This window comes from Triticum aestivum, chromosome 2B (genome assembly GCF_018294505.1).
Source record: "Triticum aestivum cultivar Chinese Spring chromosome 2B, IWGSC CS RefSeq v2.1, whole genome shotgun sequence".
In the NCBI taxonomy this organism is placed as follows: domain Eukaryota; kingdom Viridiplantae; phylum Streptophyta; class Magnoliopsida; order Poales; family Poaceae; genus Triticum; species Triticum aestivum.
The window spans coordinates 804,151,880-804,163,648 of NC_057798.1; positions in this window are offsets into that span (position 1 = coordinate 804,151,880).

The following is an 11,769-nucleotide window of genomic DNA, read 5'->3' on the forward strand; positions in this document are numbered from 1 at the left end:
AATTTTGAAAGACTCTATTGGGCCTCCAAGCGCAGAGTTTTGTAGGGCATCAACAAATTTCCCTCAAGTGGATGACCTAAGATTTATCAATCCATGGGAGGTATAAGATGAAGATGGTCTCTCTCAAACAATCATGCAATCAAACACAAGAAAACTCTTGTGTCCCCAACACACCAAATACAATGGTAAATTGTATAGGTGCAGTAGTTCAGCGAAGAGATGGTGCTACAAATGTAGTATGGATAGTAGATATAGGTTTTTGTAATATGAAATAATAAAAACAACAAGTTAAGAAGTGATGAAAGTGAGCACAAACTGTATAACAATGCTTGAAAACAAGGCATATGGTTTATACTTTCACTAGTGCAATCTCTCAGCAGTACTAACATAATTGAATCATATAATAATCCCTAATGCGATAAAGAATCATTCCAAAGTTCCTATCGGAAAACGTAGGATGAAAACGTGTATCAACCTTTATGCCTAGATTACCCCAATGTCACGACGGGAATCCGCAAGTTGATTACCAAAACATATGTCAAGTGATCTCAATAAATTACCCCATTGTCACCACAGGTATCCACAAGCAAGGCATACATCTCACATCAGAAGTATTCAATCCAACATACGACACTTCAAAGAGCAAGACTCAATTCATCACAATAAAGATAGAGAGGGAAGAACACCATATGATCCAACTATATTAACAAAGCTCATGATACATCAAAATCATGCAAATCAAGAACAAGAGAGAGAGAGAGAGAGAGAGAGATCAAACATCTAGCTACTGGTACATACCCTCAGCCCTGAGGGTGAACTACTCCATCCTTGTTACGAAGGTAGCGGTGATGACGAAGATGGCCTTGTTGGGGAACGTAGTAATTTAAAAAAAATTCCTACGCACACGCAAGATCATGGTGATGCATAGCAACGAGAGGGGAGAGTGTTGTCTACGTACCCTCGTAGACCGAAGCGGAAGCGTTATGACAACACGGTTGATGTAGTCGTACGTCTTCACGATCCGACCGATCCAAGCACTGAACGTACGGCACCTCCGAGTTCTGCACACGTTCAGCTCGATGACGTTCTCCGGGCTCCGATCCAGCAAAGCGTCGGGGATGAGTTCCGTCAGCACGATGGTGTGGTGACGATTATGATATTCTACTGGCGCAGGGCTTCGCCTAAACTCCGCGACGATATGACCGAGGTGGAATATGATGGAGGGGGGCACCGCACACGGCTAAGGAACGATCCGTAGATCAACTTGTGTGTCTATGGGGTGCCCCTTGCCCCCGTATATAAAGGAATGGAGGAGGGGAGGGCCGGCCCTCTCTATGGCGCGCCCTAGGGGAGTCCTACTCCCACCGGGAGTAGGATTCCCCCCTTTCCTAGTCCAACTAGGAGTCCTTCCAAGTAGTAGGAGTAGGAGACAAGGAAGGGGAAGAGAGAAGGGAAGGAAGGAGGGGGTGCGGCCCCTCCCCCTAGTCCAATTCGGACTAGGCCATGGGGGGGCGCGCGGCCTGCCCTAGGCAGCCCCTCTCTCTTTCCCGTATGGCCCAATAAGGCCCAATACTTCTCCCCGGCGAATTCCCGTAACTCTCCGGTACTCCGATAAATACCCGAATCACTCGGAACCTTTCCGAAGTCCGAATATAGTCGTCCAATATATCGATCTTTACGTCTCGACCATTTCGAGACTCCTCGTCATGTCCCCGATCTCAATTGGGACTCCGAACTCCTTCGGTACATCAAAACTCATAAACTCATAATATAACTGTCATCGAAACCTTAAGCGTGCGGACCCTACGGGTTCGAGAACTATGTAGACATGACCTAGAACTATTCTCAGCCAATAACCAATAGCGGGACCTGGATGCCCATATTGGCTCCCACACATTCTACGAAGATCTTTATCGGTCAAACCGCATAACAACATACGTTGTTCCCTTTGTCATCGGTATGTTACTTGCCCGAGATTCGATCGTCGGTATCTCAATACCTAGTTCAATCTCGTTATCGACAAGTCTCTTTACTCGTTCTGTAATACATCATCTCGCAACTAACTCATTAGTTGCATTGCTTGCAAGGCTTATGTGATGCGCATTACTGAGAGGGCCCAGAGATACCTCTCCGACATTCGGAGTGACAAATCCTAATCTCGAAATACGCCAACCCAACAAGTACCTTCGGAGACACCTGTAGAGCACCTTTATAATCACCCAGTTACGTTGTGACGTTTGGTAGCACACAAAGTGTTCCTCCGGTAAACCGGAGTTGCATAATCTCATAGTCATAGGAACATGTATAAGTCATGAAGAAAGCAATAGCAACATACTAAATGATCAGGTGCTAAGCTAACTGAATGGGTCATGTCAATCACATCATTCTCCTAATGATGTGATCCCATTAATCAAATGACAACTCATGTCTATGGCTAGGAAACATAACCATATTTGATTAACGAGCTAGTCAAGTAGAGGCATACTAGTGACACTCTGTTTGTCTATGTATTCACACATGTATCATGTTTCCGATTAATACAATTCTAGCATGAATAATAAACAATTATCATGAAATAAGGAAATAAATAATAACTTTATCATTGCCTCTAGGGCATATTTCCTTCAGTCTCCCACTTGCACTAGAGTCAATAATCTAGATCACATCACCATGTGATTAACATCGATAGTTCACATTATCATGTGATTAACACCCATAGTTCACATCGCCATGTGACCAACACCCAAAGGGTTTACTAGATTCAGTAATCTAGTTCACATTGCTATGTGATTAACACCCAAAGAGTACTAAGGTGTGATCATGTTTTGCTTGTGAGAGAATCTTAGTCAACGGGTCTTTCACATTCAGATCCGTTATGTATTTTGCAATTTTCTATGTCTATAATGCTCTGCACGGAGATACTCTAGCTAATTGCTCCCACTTTCAATATGTATCTAGATCGAGACTTGGAGTCATCCAGATCGGTGTCAAAACTTGCATCAACGTAACCCTTTACGACGAACCTTTTGTCACTTCCATAATCGAGAAACATATCCTTATTCTACTAAGGATAATTTTGACCGCTGTTCAGTGATCTACTCCTAGATCACTATTGTACTCCCTTGCCAAACTTTGTTTAGGGTATACAATAGATCTGGTACACAACATGGCATACTTTATAGAACCTATGGCCAAGACATAGGGAATGACTTTCATTCTCTTTCTATCTTCTGCCGTGGTTGGGTTTTGAGTCTTACTCAATTTCACACCTTGTAACACAGGCAAGAGCTCTTTCTTTGACTGTTCCATTTTGAACTACTTCAAAATCTTGTCAAGGTATGTACTCATTGAAAAAACTTATCAAGCGTCTTGATCTATCTCTATAGATCTTGATGCTCAATATGTAAGCAGCTTCACCGAGGTCTTTCATTGAAAAACTTTTATTCAAGTATCCCTTTATGCTATCCAGAAATTCTATATTATTTCCAATCAATAATATGTCATCCACATATAATATTAAAAATGCTACAGAGCTCGCACTCACTTTCTTGTAAATACAGGCTTCTCCAAAAGTCTGTATAAACCCAAATGCTTTGATCACACTATCAAAGCATTTATTCCAACTCCGAGAGGCTTGCACCAGTCCATAAATGGATCGCTGGATCTTGCACACTTTGTTAGCTCCCTTTGGATCGATAAAACCTTCTGGTTGCATCATATACAACTCTTCCTCCAGAAACCCATTCAGGAATGCAGTTTTTACATCCATTTGCCAAATTTCATAATCATAAAATGCAGCAATTGCTAACATGATTCGGACAGACTTAAGCATCGCTACGGGTGAGAAGGTCTCATCATAGTCAATCCCTTGAACTTGTCGAAAACCTTTTGCAACAAGTCGAGCTTTGTAGACAGTAACATTACCGTCAGCATCAGTCTTCTTCTTGAAGATCCATTTATTCTCAATTGCTTGCCGACCATCGGGCAAGTCAACCAAAGTCCATACTTTGTTCTCATACATGGATCCCATCTCAGATTTCATGGCTTCAAGCCATTTTGCGGAATCTGGACTCATCATCGCTTCCTCATAGTTCGTAGGTTCGTCATGGTCAAGTAACATGACCTCCAGAATGGGATTACCGTACCACTCTGGTGCGGATCTCACTCTGGTTGACCTACGAGGTTCGGTAGTAACTTGATCTGAAGTTACATGATCATCATCATTAGCTTCCTCACTAATTGGTGTAGTAGTCACAGGAACAGATTTCTGTGATGAACTACTTTCCAATAAGGGAGAAGGTACAATTACCTTATCAAGTTCTACTTTCCTCCCGCTCACTTCTTTCGAGAGGAACTCCTTCTCTGGAAAGGATCCATTCTCAGCAACGAATGTCTTGTCTTCGGATCTATGATAGAAGGTGTACCCAACAGTCTCCTTTGGATATCCTATGAGGACGCATTTCTTCGATTTGGGTTTGAGCTTATCAGGATGAAACTTTTTTACATAAGCATCACAACCCCAAACTTTAAGAAATGACAACTTTGGTTTCTTGCTAAACCACAGTTCATATAGTGTCGTCTCAACGGATTTAGATGGTGCCTTATTTAATGTGAATGCAGCTGTCTCTAATGCATGATCCCAAAACGATATTGGTAAATCGGTAAGAAACATCATAGATTGTACTATATCCAATAAAGTACGGTTATGACGTTCGGATACACCATTATGATGTGGTGTTCCAGGTGGCATGAATTTGTGAAACTATTCCACATTGTTTTAATTGAAGACCAAACTCGTAACTCAAATATTTGTCTCAGCGATCAGATCGTAGAAACCTTATTTTCTTGTCACGATGATTTTCCACTTCACTCTGAAATTCTTTGAACTTTTCAAATGTTTCGGACTTATGTTTCATCAAGTAGATATACCCATATCTGCTCAAATCATCTGTGAAGGTCAGAAAATAACGATACCCGCCGCGAGCCTTAAAACTCATCGGATCGCATACATCAGTATGTATTATTTCCAATAAGTCAGTTGCTCGCTCCAGTGTTCTGGAGAATGGAGTCTTAGTCATCTTGCCCATGAGGCATGGTTCGCAAGCATCAAGTGATTCCAAAATTCCATTAGCATGGAGTTTCTTCATGCGCTTTACACCAATATGACCTAAACGGCAGTGCCACAAATAAGTTGCACTATCATTATTAACTTTGCATCTTTTGGTTTCAATATTATGAATATGTGTATCACTACGATCGAGATCCAATGAACCATTTTCATTGGGTGTGTAACCATATAAGGTTTTATTCATGTAAACAGAACAACAATTTATTCTCTTACTTAAATGAATAACCGTATTACAATAAACACGATCAAATCACATTCATGCTCAACGCAAACACCAAATAAAATTTATTTAGGTTCAACACTAATCCCGAAAGTATAGGGAGTGTGCGATGATGATCATATCAATCTTGAAACTACTTTCAACACACATCGTCACTTCACCCTTAACTAGTTTCTGTTTATTCTGCAACTCCCGTTTCGAGTTACTACTCTTAGCAACTGAACCAATACCAAATACCGAGGGGTTGCTATAAACACTAGTAAAGTACACATCAATAACATGTATATAAAATATACCTTTGTTCACTTTGCCATCCTTCTTATCCGCCAAATACTTGGGGTAGTTCTGCTTCCAGTGACCAGTCCCTTTGCAGTAGAAACACTTAGTCTCAGGCTTAGGTCCAGACTTGGGCTTCTTCACTTGAGCAGCAACTTGCTTGCCGTTCTTCTTGAAGTTCCCTTCTATCCCTTTGCTCTTTTCTTGAAACTAGTGGTCTTGTTAACCATCAACACTTGATGTTCTTTCTTGATTTCTACCTTCATCGATTTCATCATCATGAATAACTCGGGAATCATTTTCATCATCCCTTGCATACTATAGTTCATCACGAAGTTCTACTAACTTGGTGATGGTGACTAGAGAATTCTGTCAATCACTATCTTATCTGGAAGATTAACTCCCACTTGATTCAAGCGATTGTAGTACCCAGACAATCTGAGCACATGCTCACTAGTTGAGCGATTCTCCTCCATCTTTTAGCTATAGAACTTGTTGGAGACTTCATATCTCTCAACTCGGGTATTTGCTTGAAATATTAACTTCAACTCCTAGAACATCTCATATGGTCCATGACGTTCAAAACATCTTTGAAGTCCCGATTCTAAGCCGTTAAGCATGGTGCACTTAAACTATGAAGTAGTCATCATATTGAGCTAGCCAAACGTTCATAACGTCTGCATCTGCTCCTGCAATAGGTCTGTCACCTAGCGGTGCATCCAGGACATAATTCTTCTGTGTAGCAATGAGGATAAACCTCAGATCACGGATCCAATCCGCATCATTGCTACTAACATCTTTCAACACAATTTTCTCTAGGAACATATCAAAATAAACATATGAAAGCAACAAAGCAAGCTATTGATCTTACAACATAATTTGTAAAATACTACCAGGACTAAGTTCATGATAAATTTAAGTTCAATTAATCAGAACTCCCACTTAGACAGACATCTCTCTAGTCATCTAAGTGATCACGTGATCCAAATCAACTAAACCATAACCGATCATCACGTGAGATGGAGTAGTTTTCAATGGTGAACATCACTATGTTGATCATATCTACTATATGATTCACGCTCGACCTTTCGGTCTCCGTGCTCCGAGGCCATATCTGCATATGCTAGGATCGTCAAGTTTAACCTGAGTATTCCGTGTGTGCAAAACTGGCTTGCACCCGTTGTAGATGGACGTGGAGCTTATCACACCCGATCATCACGTGGTGTCTGGGCATGACGAACTTTGGCAACGGTGCATACTCAGGGAGAACACTTCTTGATAATTAGTGAGAGATCATCTTAAAATGCTATCGTCAATCAAAGCAAGAATAAGATGTATAATAGATAAACATCATATGCAATCAAAATATGTGACATGATATGGCCATGATCATCTTGCACCTTTGATCTCCATCTCCAAAGTACTGTCATGATCTCTATCGTCACCGGCACGACACCATGATCTTCATCATCTTGATCTATATCAATGTGTCATCACATGGTTGTCTCACCAACTATTGCTCTTGCAACTATTGCTGTCATATAGCGATAAAGTAAAGCAATTATTTGGCGCTTGCATCTTATGCAATAGAGAGACAACCATAAGGCTTTTGCCAGTTGCCGATAACTTCAACAAAACATGATCATCTTATACAACAACTTATATATCATCACGTCTTGACCATATCACATCACAACATGCCCTGCAAAAACAAGTTAGACGTCCTCTACTTTGTTGTTGCAAGTTTTACGTGGCTGCTACGGGCTGAGCAACAACCGTTCTCACCTACGCATCAAAACCACAACGATAGTTTGTCAAGTTGGTGCTGTTTTAACCTTCGCAAGGACCGGGCGTAGCCACACTCGGTTCAACTAAAGTTGGAGAAACTGACACACCCGCTAGTCACCTGTGTGCATAGCACGGCGGTAAAACTAGTCTCGCGCAAGCGTACGCGTAGTGTCGGTCCGGGCCGCTTCATCCAACAATACCGCCGAACCAAAGTATGACATGCTGGTAAGCAGTATGACTTATATCGCCCACAACTCACTTGTGTTCTACTCGTGCATATAACATCAACACATAAAACCTAGGCTCGGATGCCACTGTTGGGGAACGTAGTAATTTCAAGAAATTTCCTATGCACACGCAAGATCATGGTGATGCATAGCAACAAGAGGGGAGAGTGTTGTCTACGTACCCTCGTAGACCGAAGCGGAAGCGTTATGACAACGCGGTTGATGTAGTCGTACGTCTTCACGATCCGACCGATCCAAGCACCGAACGTACGGCACCTCCGAGTTCTGCACACGTTCAGCTCGATGACGTTCCCCGGGCTCCGATCCAGCAAAGCGTCGGGGATGAGTTCCGTCAGCACGACGGCGTGGTGACGATGATGATGTTCTACCGGCGCAGGGCTTCGCCTAAACTCCGCGACGATATGACCGAGGTGGAATATGGTGGAGGGGGGCACCGCACACGGCTAAGGAACGATCCGTAGATCAACTTGTGTGTCTATGGGGTGCCCCCTGCCCCCGTATATAAAGGAGTGGAGGAGGGGAGGGCCGGCCCTCTCTATGGCGCGCCCTAGGGGAGTCCTACTCCCACCGGGAGTAGGATTCCCCCCTTTCCTATTCCAACTAGGAGTCCTTCCAAGTAGTAGGAGTAGGAGACAAGGAAGGGGAAGAGAGAAGGGAAGGAAGGAGGGGGTGCGGCCCCTCCCCCTAGTCCAATTCGGAGTAGGCCATGGGGGGGTGCGCGGCCTGCCCTAGGCAGCCCCTCTCTCTTTTCCGTATGGCCCAATAAGGCCCAATACTTCTCCCCGGCGAATTCCCGTAACTCTCCGGTACTCCGATAAATACCCGAATCACTCGGAACCTTTCCGAAGTCCGAATATAGTCGTCCAATATATCGATCTCTACGTCTCGACCATTTCGAGACTCCTCGTCATGTCCCCGATCTCATCCGGGACTCGGAACTCCTTCGGTACATCAAAACTCATAAACTCATAATATAACTGTCATCGAAACCTTAAGCGTGCGGACCCTACAGGTTCGAGAACTATGTAGACATGACCTAGAACTATTCTCGGCCAATAACCAATAGCGGGACCTGGATGCCCATATTGGCTCCCACACATTCTACGAAGATCTTTATCGGTCAAACCGCATAACAACATACGTTGTTCCCTTTGTCATCGGTATGTTACTTGCCCGAGATTCGTTCGTCGGTATCTCAATACCTAGTTCAATCTCGTTACCGGCAAGTCTCTTTACTCGTTCTGTAATACATCATCTCGCAACTAACTCATTAGTTGCATTGCTTGCAAGGCTTATGTGATGTGCATTACTGAGAGGGCCCAGAGATACCTCTCCGACATTCGGAGTGACAAATCCTAATCTCGAAATACGCCAACCCAACAAGTACCTTTGGAGACACCTGTAGAGCACCTTTATAATCACCCAGTTACGTTGTGACGTTTGGTAGCACACAAAGTGTTCCTCCGGTAAACGGGAGTTGCATAACCTCATAGTCATAGGAACATGTATAAGTCATGAAGAAAGCAATAGCAACATACTAAACGATCGGGTGCTAAGCTAACTGAATGGGTCATGTCAATCACATCATTCTCCTAATGATGTGATCCCGTTAATCAAATGACAACTCATGTCTATGGCTAGGAAACATAACCATCTTTGATTAACGAGCTAGTCAAGTAGAGGCATACTAGTGACACTCTGTTTGTCTATGTATTCACACATGTATCATGTTTCCGATTAATACAATTCTAGCATGAATAATAAACAATTATCATGAAATAAGGAAATAAATAATAACTTTATTATTGCCTCTAGGGCATATTTCCTTCGGGCCTCTGATGATGGCTTCCCCCCTCCGGAAGGGTGTCAGAATAAGGCTCAGGATGAGAGCGCTTCGGAAGAGAGGTTTGCGGCGGCGAAAAAACTCATCTAGGTTAATTTTCAGGGGTTTTCGAATATATAAGAATTTTCAGCGTTGGTTTCATGCGGGGGGTTCCCAAGGACCATAAGCTCAGGTGGTGCCCCTTGATCTTGTGGCCCCCTTAGCACCTTCTGGTCCTTCCCGAAGCTTTCGGGTTCCCTTCTTGTCCATAAAAATCACCGTAAATTTTTGTCGCATTTGGACTTTGTTTGGTACGATTATTCTGCTAAACAAAGAAATAGACAAAAATAGAAATTGGCACTGGACGTTAGGTTAATAGGTTAGTTCATAAAAATCATATAAAAGTGCACCAAAACGATATAAAATCATCATAAACATGGCATGAGTACTTCATAAACTATACATACGTTGGAGACGTATAAGCATCCCCAAGTTTAATTTATGCTCATCCACGAGTAGGTAAATGATAAAAGAAATAATTTATGAAGTGTGAATACTAGAATAGTGCATAAGCTTAATCAATGATGATTCTAATAATTTTCCCTAGGGTGATAAACAACAACTCTTTCTCATAAAACTCATCATGATGAAATAGCAATTGATTCACATGTTATGGTTAAACAATGCACCTTTTGAAACTTAACAACCTATGTTCTTAGTCACCAAACAATTACAAAGAATATTATTTTCGGATAAGTCTAAGTAAAGCTCCACATACTCAATTATCATATAGTCTTATATGATTGCTAGTACTCGAAGTTTTAGAGAAACCAACATCCATCAGATACAGAGGAAGATATGGGCTTAATGTTTTGTCTTCCAATTTACTTATCATAGATATAATTGTCAACAATAATAATTCATGATCAAATATATTTGACTGGATATATATGCTAGATCTTTCCCCACCACATGATGCTTGTCAAGTGGAGAATAATTGAGGTGGGAATAAGAAGTTGACTCAACATAAAAAGTAAATAGGTATGCTCTTCGCAGAGGGAAGCATGGATTTGCTAATGTGTCAGAGCTCACTGCTTAAATCATAGATAATTTCATTTGAGAGGTGTACTTTTCCTATCAACGGTTCAACGACAAAAAAAGTTTTACGAGCGAGGGAGGCCATGGCGGCGGGCAACGCGTCGGCAAGGCGCCGGAAACTCGCGCGCGCCGGTCGATCTTGAGGGCGCGCTCATTGCGTCCGTCCTCTGGTGCCCCCTAACAACAATGGAGAAGGATGTGCAACAGTTGCGGCGGAAGAATGCCAAAGCACTCCTGTCCTCATGCGTTGGCAAAGGCCGCAGCGAATCCGAAGGCGAGGAGGCACGCCAAGGAGCAGGAACTCTAGCTCCAGAGGCTTTCCGGGGATCACATGGAGCTGTCGGACGACTCCGACTCCGACCACCCTCTAGCGGCCGACACCTACATCGAAGGCCAAAGCAGCACCGCCGACCGCAAGTGGAAAGAGGCAGCAAGGAAATTGTGATTTCCTCCGCCCTTCCCCGTTTAATTAAGTTTTTTATCGTATGTTTAGGTACTATCCGATTGACACCGCATCTTTTGGTTGTCCGAGATCGTTTATGCTACAATTATGCCCAATTTAACTAGATTTGATGCTACTTTGTTGATCTATGTAAGTTCATTTTCTACGTGCATGTGTTGAGGGGCCAGATTTGAGATACACGGGTTTGGACGCAACAAAATAAAGAGTGCCCGGTCAGTGCCCGCTCTACAGCCTAAGACATCAAATCCGGCCCCTCAAACGCCCACGGACGCGTCCGGGCGTGTCCTTGGACAGTGATTGGTCACGCCTCAAATTTGCTCCTCTGCATCTGAGTCTCTCATATTTCATCCCAGTGGCATGGTAGAGGAGCCGGTTCCCCACAGCCACCGCATGCACAATCTTTCTACCAGTCAGCCAATCAGCCAGCCAGTGTCCTCTTTTTTCAGGTATCTCCACTGCTATTAAACAATCAAAGAAGAACTTTCTTAGATGCACCCCGTAATTAGCCCCACCACACCGTCCGTATCAAACAACACCGTACGATTAGGCCCACGAATCTTAATATAACGGCCGTCATTGATTTAATAGCTTTATGGTGTGGACTTAGCAATTTTCGAGGACTGACCGTACTCCACCAGAGGAATAGGCGAACGACCGGTCTCGCTACCCCTACAATCACGCAATTCTGATCGCTAGCTACCCGTTCGGCAAAATCAATCTCTTGTT